We start from the raw sequence: 9,975 nt of genomic DNA on the forward strand, positions 1-9,975 counted from the left end.
CACGTTGTGTATGGGAATGCACTTGGAGCACTTAAGTTAAGAACTCCCAAGAACATGAGCCAAACTGAGTCCCAAGTACCGCTAAGGACTGCAGATATAACTATTTCCACCTTTGGGGGGGAATAGGCAAATCCATAGGTTCTTGGTAGAATGACAGCGATGACCAGCCGGCTGCTGCACAATCACAAGTTAAATAAGCACCCAGCCGAACTGGGACTACAGATAACCATTACCAACCTTAAGGCTGATTTATACTTCTGTGTCGGACATACACCATAGCCTTTATGCCATAGGCTATGAGTGAATTTTCATCTATACTTCTGCATCGTTGTCCACGTCGATGTGCAGTACACATGCAAACCCCTGGTCTGCAGTGTCCACGGGCATGTTGCTGGTGTAACCCACAGTACCATGGCAAAATCCAAAGAAAAAGTGTCTCGTCAGAGAAGCATTATAGCCGTGATGGCAGCAAATAAATATCCAATCATTAAATCATTATTTAAAACTATAAAAAGGAGACAACAATGGAACAGGAGAAGATGCCATTCTTTCAATCTCCACAAGGACTTGTACCATGGCAGATCAACATTGTTTGTCGCGGAAAACTACTGATGTATAATGCTATAGTATAATAAATAAGACACTTGTTCTTTGCTTTGTTTTTATTTTATATAAGAAGGTGTAACATTAAAATATATTAAAGTGTACATAAACACACACAAAACTCAAGTACATACGGAGGGAGGGGTTCTAATAGACCAATCACAGTGCTTGCAGGCTGCATAGAATTGATGCGTTGTTAGAGTTTTGGAGAGGTGCACATCAGTTTACGACATAGGGTGTGTCTATGTGTAGTCTACAGCGAAGGTGGTAGAGCATTGCGTTAGCAGCGCAAAAGGTTGTGGATTCAATTCCCAGGGAACAAATACATAATGGTAAAAAAATTTATAGCCTGAATACACTGTAAGTCGCTTTGGATAAAAGCATCTGCTCTGCTAAATGCTAAATTAATGAATAAATTAAATAGGCAATTAAACAGACAAAATTTATGTTTGCAAGGCAGGGACATCTAAATTTTAGAATTTGGCAAATGTGGACAGCGATGACCAGCCAGCGGCCGCACAAATCTCGCCTATAGAAATTCCACTGGACCATGCCCAGGAGGAGGCCATTCCCCTGGTGGAGTGGGCCCTCACCCCTATGGGGCATTGCAAGCCTTCTGAGGCATAAGCCAAGGCTATAGCATCTGCTATCCAGTGGGAAAGTCTCTGCTTCGTAACCAGCAGCCCTTTAAAGCAACCTCTGAAGCAGACAAACAGCTGCTCTGAATGTCTTAAAAGACCAGAGCTCTCAATGTACACTCTTAGAGCCCTAACTGGGCAGAGTGGATTGGGACCCTGCTCACCGTCTGCAGCGGGGAGCGCTAGAAGGGTAATAACCTGAGCTCTAAACAGAGTTGAGAGCACCTTAGGCACATAACCCTGTCTTGGCTTGAGGGCAAACTTACAGTCGTTAGGCCCAAATTCCAGACAGGAAGCACTGACTGACAGTGCCTGCAGGTCACCCGCAGTTACCCGCGGTTATGAGTCATCCAAAAATATTTTTAATGATAAGGGACAGTTTGGCAGTCGCTGGACATTGGTAGGGACAAGTCCCTGGCATCCCCCCTAATTCTATGCCCCTGCGCTACGATGAGCATTTGCTACTTTTAAAAAATGCGGGTCAGGTAGCGGGTCGGGTACAATATTTTCTTTTTCTTTTTTTGTGGTCTGAGTTGTGGGGGGGTTAGTTGAAAACGTCGGTCGGGTGCGGGTTGTTTATACATTGACCCGCGCATCACTGACGTAGACCGTAAGTCGGCTGAATGGAGCGACTCAAAGGGAGGCCCCTTGGGGCCCTCAGGACTATGGACAAGTCCCAGGTTGGCACGGTCTAAGGACGAAGAGGATTCAGTCTCCGGGCTGCTGACTGACTGGCCAGCTTCGAGGGAATAGTTCACTGCGATAGCTGGCACATAAACTTTGAGCGTGGACAGGGCTCACCCATTGTCCAGCAACTCTTGCAAAAAAGTTAGCATGTGGGACACGTCACAAGAAACCGGGTCCAGGCTTCATGCTGCACACCAGTCACAGAAGACTGACCATTTAAGAGCGTAGAGCCATCTCGTAGATGGTGCTCTAGCCTCTTAAATGGTGTTGCTCACTCTCATTTGGAGCCGCAAAGGCTCCCGTCGAGGCTCCAGACATTAAGGTTCCACAGCTCCGGCCGGGGGTGCCAAATCATGCCCTTCGCCAGCAAGAGAAAGTCCCTCTGTAATGGTATCAGCAACGAGGCAGCTGCTGACAGCTGCATTATCTTGGGGAATCAAGTTTGGTTTTTTCAAAGTGGGGCCACCAGGAGGACTGAGCAACCAACTTCCCTGACCTGTCTGATGGCAAACAAGGCAATCGGGGGGAAGGCATACAGGCGAGATCTGTATGGAAAAATAGATTGGGCAATGAGAGTTGTCTTCTGAGGTGAAGAGGTCGACCTCTGCCCTCCCGAAGACAGACCAGATTTTCTGAAATGCCAGAGGATGTAGTGTCCATTCTCCCGGAGCTACTTTGCCTCTTGACAGGATGTCTGCGCCGAGGTTCAAACTTCCCGAAACATGAACTGCTATGATTGAGAGGAGTCTGCTCTGTGCCCAAAGTAGGAGGCGTCAAGCCATCCTGTAAAGGGAACTTGACCTGAGACCACCTTGGTGGTTGATATAGGCTACCATCGTCATGTTGTCCGATCGGACCAGGATGTGATGCCCTTTTAAGGCTGGCAGGAAGGTTTTCAGGGCCAGTAAAACCACCATCATTTCAAGGCAGTTGACATGAAGGTGCCTCTCATGGATCTGCCAGGAGCCAGACACCGGACAGCCCTCTAACAGGGCACCCCAACCCATGTTGGAGGTGTCCATAGTAACTACCTTCCTCCTGTAGATCAGTCCCAACTGCACACCTGGTTGAAACAGGTGAGAATTTGTCCAAGGGGCCACACCTTTGATACAGCGATGGGTTACCCAGACATAAAACTGGCCCAGGCACCAGGCATGGGATGGGATATGGGCTTTGAGCCAAACTTGGAGAGGCCACATATGAAGCAGGCCTAGAGGAATCACAGAGGAAGTGGCCGCCATTAGGCCTAGAATCCTCTGGAAACTCCTGAGGGGACACGAAGTCCCCAATTTGAAAAATGACAACAGTCGCTGAATGGTCAGGGACCATATCTGCCATTAGCCATGCCCGCATTTGGCCAGAGTCGATAAAAGTCCCCAGATAGACCGCTCGCAGTCTGGGGGACAACTGAGGCGCTCCAGATGGCTGATCAACAGCGATCAATGTGCAATCAGCTCCCTTTCTGCTCTGGCTAAAACCAGCCAATCGTCGAGGTAATTAAGGATGTGGATTCCCATCTGTCTCAGAGGGGAAAAAGTTGCGTCGATGCACTTCATAAAAGTGTGAGGGGCCAGAGACAGTCCAGTTGCTAGGACTGTGTACTGATAGGCCACTCCCTCAAACACAAATCTCAAGAACAGCCTGTGGTGGGAGGTTATGTGGATGTGAAAGTATGCATCCTTCAGATCCACTGTCAGAAACCAGTCCTCAGGACAAACCTGAGCGAAGATCTGCTTCAAGGTTAACATTCTAAATGGCCATTTCATAAGAGAGCAATTCAGAAGTCTGAGATATAGAATAGGTCTCAGCCTATCTTTTTTCAGAACGAGGAAGTAGTGGCTGAAAAAGCCTGACTCGCTGTTTGCTAGAGATACCATTTCCACTGCAACTTTTGCAAGCAATGTTTGTACTTCGGACCGAAAAACATGGGCTTCGTTGTCCGGAACCGAAATGTGATTAATACTTCTGAAAGGAGGTGGCCTGCGAGCAAACTAAAACAAGTAACCTCGCTGCCCAGGCCATGAACTGGGTGGCAAGAGGCTCTATTTTTACAAATGGAAGTTCTCCATGCAAGGGCGGGGAACTTGCATTCGCGAGAATGAGGAGAGGAGAAATGCTCTGTTGAGTATGTAGGTCCACTATCACAGCTGTAAGGTGAAGAAGGTGATCCACAAGCGAAGACTGGCAAAGCTCATGCTCTCACAATGAGAGCATGCACCCCCAGCAAGCGCAGCCTCCACGTGGTAGATGCCCAGGCAGGTGACGCACTCACTTGCTCAATTTGCTCAAAAAATTTGCTTTTTTAACCCAGGTAGCCACAGAGGAAGGCGTCTGTGCCACTTCTTCCACTGCCAGGGCTGCTTTGACGGTGGCGAGCAAGATGAGTTTCTTCGTTGCTTCTTTGTCAGCTTCGTAGTCCAGCGTCAGCAAAGAGATGATCCTCATCGCTGAAGGAGAATATTCTGATTGACGCTCTGTGCCAACTTATATAGGGGTCAGCTCCACCAATTCCGGTGGGCTAGAGCACCATTGGTTTGTGCAGCTACACAAACGTGAACAAATTAGGTTTCCCCATACACAATGTGAGAGAACATTCGAAAGGGAAATGTATATATATATATATATATATATTATTGTTGTTATTTTATTTATTTATTTATTTTTTTCATTTTGATGACATTTCTGCCCCACTATGTGTGATGGCAGTGAGACGGGTGAGAGCACCTAAAACCCTCAGATCGCATAATTTAGTGGAACATTAATATAATATAGAATCATGAATCATCCTCTTTAATGAAATGAGGAGTGAACATATGAGAATTTATCATTATCTTTCTAAATGTGCACTATTTTGGGCTGAAGGCTTAATGGAGTTTTTAAAGTAGCCTTGTGATGACAAATTAATGTGCAGTTGCAATATGTGTGTTCTTCTTCTATGTGAAATAATCATAAATACCAATTTATGCTGTTTGATTATGGCCTTAGTTGGATGGTGTTAGACCCGCTTGGCCCATTTAGCCTTTGCGTGCGCAGCGGAAATGCAGCTAATAATTTCTGACTGGCATAACTTAACAAATCAAACAAATGTAAAAGGGCAATGGCGGGGCCCCCTACAAGGTGGGGCCCATGGGGCTGCAGCCCAGTCAAGCTCAATGGTAAGTCCGTTGTTGTGTGATATTCAGTTCCTGAAAAACTGTTCCAGTGGGTGGAGTTTATATGAATATTCATTAGTTCCCCTGTTGTGGGCGTGGTCATGAAACAACACGTAAACAAATGTAACTGAAAATATTAGGGCACGCTCCTCAAATCGCAACTTGTTTAATGGATTATTTCATAAATGCCGTGGTCTGCGGATTACACAAGCAACATGCCCGTGGACACTTCAGACTAGTGGTTTGTATATGTACTGCACATCGACGCGGACAAAGATGCAGAAGTATAATTAAAGGATGCATATCACCAGAGGCACCTTAAGATAATCAAAGGCCCCTGAGCTACAGCATTACTGTAATTAATTTCCCTGCAGCCCGTGGGCCCCCTTTCCAGTGTAGGCCCCTGGGCTTCAGTCCCTTGAAACCCATGCATTATAAGCCCCTGGCCACAAATGTCAACTATACATTGAATTGATTTCTTCTTTAAATATACTAAGTGAGTGAGTGTGACGTGACATACAGCCAAGTATGCTGACCCATACTCAGAATTCGTGCTCTGCATTTAATCCATCCAAAGTGCACACACACAGCAGTGAACACACAAACACACCGTGAACACACACCCGGAGCAGTGGGCAGCCATTTATGCTGAGGCGCTCCGGGGAAAATAATAAAAAAAGTAAAATATGCATGGTGTTATAATGTTATTCTAACACTAAATTTAAAACAATGGAAAAACCCTTAAGATAACCTGTAGAAAGAAAAAACATCTTAAGCATTAAGAATAATATAAGTGAATTTTGAATGACTAATTGCAGCTTTGAACGATTACGTAATTGTGGAGCTGTGTGAAGTTCCCTACTGCTTCAAATGCTCCACTAACATGCCGCTCCCCTAAAAACCCAAAATCACTGGACATAATGACTACAGACCTGTCACACTTACGTCTGTGGGCATGAGGTCATTTGAGAGACTGGTGTTGGCCTATCTGAAAGACATCACTGGACCCTTGCTGGATCTTCTTCAGTTTGCGTACAGAGCAAACAGGTCTGTGGAATATGCAGTCAACATGAGACTGCATTATATTCTGCAACATCTTGATAGACCTGGGACTTATGCAAGAATCTTGTTTGTGGACTTCAGTTCGGCCTTCAATACCATCATGCCTGATCTTCTCACTGCCAAACTGATGTTTGCTCTCGTCCCTGTGTACGAACGAATAACCTACAAAAGACCCCTCTGTCAAGCTCCTGAAATTTGCAGATGACACTACCATCATTGGCCTCATACACAATAGAGACGAGTCTGCTTACAGACAGGAGAGCTGTGTTTTATTGTTTTAAGTTAAACAATTATTAACTCTCATAGCTAATATATATATATATATATATATATATATATATATATATATAATATTATATTTTTAAAAAGACAGAGCAAATGAACTTGTAAAATATTATGATGGGAGTGCATCAAAATTCAGTGTCATCAGTTTGCCAAAAAGAACACAGAACATTTTACGCACCATTACATGTGTAGGGAGCAGTTGTACATTGCTTCAGTACCAACTAATATTTTAAAAATACAAACATTTTCATGAATTTCGAAGGTTTATGTCAGAACTGCTTCACGAACGATTTACACAAAAATTTGTTCTGCTTTTGTTTGATGAATGAGGCCCATAGAGTGTAAGTGATTTATATATAGCTCAGCAAAAGGCAGATTCAAACCCAGGTCAATCGCATCAAAAGCCAATTCTGAAAGTCTTAAGCTTCGTTCACACTAGCAGCAACTTTTGGCGCTGCATGTCACCAGGGGCTGGTGATGAGGTCGTTAGTGGGCGTTCTCACTACTTGCTGCCTAGTGTTGTTGACAGCGAATCAGTTTTCTTGTCGCTAAATACAAACATATTGGAGGCAAAATATTAAATATAATATAATATAAATTGAATCTGTACATAAAAATAAAAATTAATGAGAAACAGAGCCTGCTTTTTTCCATTGTGTATGTTTATCTATGGCAAAAACACAAACAGCATCTCCTTCATCTTTCCGTCACTGCCGGAGCTGAGTGGAGAATGATCACATGAGCTCTACTGTCTTCTTTCCTATTCATAGTTTTCAGTCACATGACTGGCTCGAAGACCTGGCGGGCAAAACATCAGAACTGCAGCACAAGCCTGTCAGTTTTCCATCTGTTTCCAATACACAAATATTTAGATAATCTCTCAAAAGGATAAAACAAAGATATGTGAACAAAATGCAAGTTTTGGCTATTTACAGTACATAATACTGTACCGAAATATTTCAGTTAAAATCTGTGACATTCTAAAACTTTTAATGTGAAAATACTTAAAGGGCCTTTAAAACAGTGATATTAAAAGATCAAATTCAATTATGCATACTTTATACAGGTAAGCAGATGAGCTTAGAATATGAGCAATACACTAAATGGTTAAGTGTTTTCTTTATAATGATTTCAATATAAGCCAAGAGAAGACTGGTTTTCCTTTACTAAAGTAAGGAAACTTTGCTCCTGTAAACAAACATTGGTTCTCGCGAGACTTGCATATTCTCACCGAACCTTACACCAAGCCTACATCCTATGTCATCCGCCAGAATAAACACACATACAGTTAGCGGAAGCTAGAGATTACCGTTTATAAAGTTTTAAATATGGATATTTTTCTTTTAATCCCATCAAATCTGGTCAATAACTGCTATGCATGATTATGACCTATTTTAATGTTGTGAAGATGATTTGTAGTATAAATCAATAGTTTGGTCATGAAACTCTATGGTGCAGGCTTGACATTTAACTTTCTAAGCAATCACATCGTTTTCTACATTGCACAAGCTGATTGGCCATGGCTGTTTCTTGCTTGCTCAATATTTAAATAGTTTGGTCCAGTGTTTGGTCAAAGAATTCAGTTGAAAGGTTTCCTGAGTAAAAATAGCATTGCTTAAGCCAAGTTTACACTAGAAGATTTAAGTCCGATTTGCAAGTCAACAAACTTGCCAACAGGTTGGGTTGTGATCGGGGGAAAATCAGGGCTGATTAGCACTCAGCAATTTTACTCAACAACACATCAAAAAGGCTCGCTGAGTCTCTGAAACATCACCAACGCCTCACGTTCAGCATGCTAAATATCTGGACCTGTCGGCTGACTCAACATCACGTGGTATCAGCTGTTGCGATGAGCTATAGCCAATGAAAGAGCAAGGCATGGGTTGAGGTCAGTGGAAGAAAAGCAGCAGCAACATGGTTTTAAGAAAAGTTTGGACTCAAGAAATGGAGTGAAATCTTTCAGAACAGATCATTAAGCAAACAGCTTGCAGCACTAATTTCTTCTCAACGTCCAATTTCAAATAAACTACTCCTGTTTCACTTCTTGTTGCGTGTCATTTCCGTTCAACTTTTAGCATGTGATTTGTCACAAAACGTGTAACAAACCTGTCCCAACTTTTTTGGAATGTGTAGCTCTCATGAAATCCAAAATGAGCCAATATTTGGCATGACAATTCAAAATGTCTCACTTTCAACATTTGATATGTTATCTATAATCTATTGTGCATAAAATATAAGTTTATGAGATTTGTAAATTATTCCATTCCTTTTTTGCTCAGAATTTGTACAGTGTCCCAACTTTTTTGGAATCGGGTTTGTATGATCAAATAAAGTGATTTAAAATTTTCCTTTCTCTTTCGAGTGTTACAAGCTCTTGGTGAATAAAGAAGATCTGTGAAGTTGCAAAGACTAAAGTCTCAAACCCAAAGAGATTTTCTTTATAAAAATTTAAGACTGGTCCACGCCCCCTGAAATGGCTCATTCTAACATGCCCCCACATATTTACGTCAGTATGTGGGTAGATTTGTATAACGCCGCCCAGATGTTCACGCAAAGAAAGTAGGTGTACCATTTATTCTCGTTGTAGTATTGTTGTTGCCGCTGCCGCCATGTCATATAGACGCTGTGTGTTTCACTGTGAAAGCGAAACTACTTTGTTTGGCCTTCCAAAAGAAGACGATATCCGCTTCGTCATGCCTGGAGCTGATCCGTGCAGGTCGCTGAGGAAATATATCAACTTTGCACTGTGGATCGCAGAATGGGCTTTCACCGTGAAAGACCAAGGTACGCTCCTTCGTAGAATCCGCCTGCCGCACCGTTCTCAAGCCGGCCGCAGCTCACTCTAGACCACGGCTCACTCTAGGCCTCTGGCCTCTACTCACTCAAGGCCGCAGTGTGTGACGCTGTTTCGTTGAGAAATCGAAACTACTTTGTTTTTGCCTTCCAAAAGAAAACATGACTAGAAATCATGTTTATATCACATTTATAATGGGTTTTATGTTTATGTCTTGTCCTCCGGCCGGACAAGGCATCACAATATGTTAAGAGGCGTAACACTTCCGTCACACGCTTGAGGCATTCGGCTAATCACAACGTGCTGGATAGCTGGCCAGTCACAGTACACCTCGCTTTTCAGAGGGATGAGCCTTGTGAAGCAAGGTGGGGCATAGAGGAGAAACAATAATGTACAGTATGTGCAAAATAATGTGTTTTTTTTTTTTTATACTTTAAACCACATTTCATTACCTCAAATACACAAAATAATGTTATTTTTTAGCAAAATCATATGACCCCTTTAATACATGTTTGGGGTGTGAGTGCGTGCAGTTTACGTTGTACGACAAAATGTCAAAGTATAGTTATGTTTAACACAGACCAGAATATGAGATGCTCCCCCTCAAAATTAATAATTATTATCACAACATCAAGAGCAATAATAAACAATGATTTTGACATGATATTGCAGCTTGACTCACTGAGTTCCTGTGTTTTTCATTTCTAGGTTATTTACATTATGCAGTTTTTGTGTAAATACACATACAGTACAT

The sequence above is a fragment of the Cyprinus carpio genome, chromosome A18 (assembly GCF_018340385.1).
Source record: "Cyprinus carpio isolate SPL01 chromosome A18, ASM1834038v1, whole genome shotgun sequence".
In the NCBI taxonomy this organism is placed as follows: domain Eukaryota; kingdom Metazoa; phylum Chordata; class Actinopteri; order Cypriniformes; family Cyprinidae; genus Cyprinus; species Cyprinus carpio.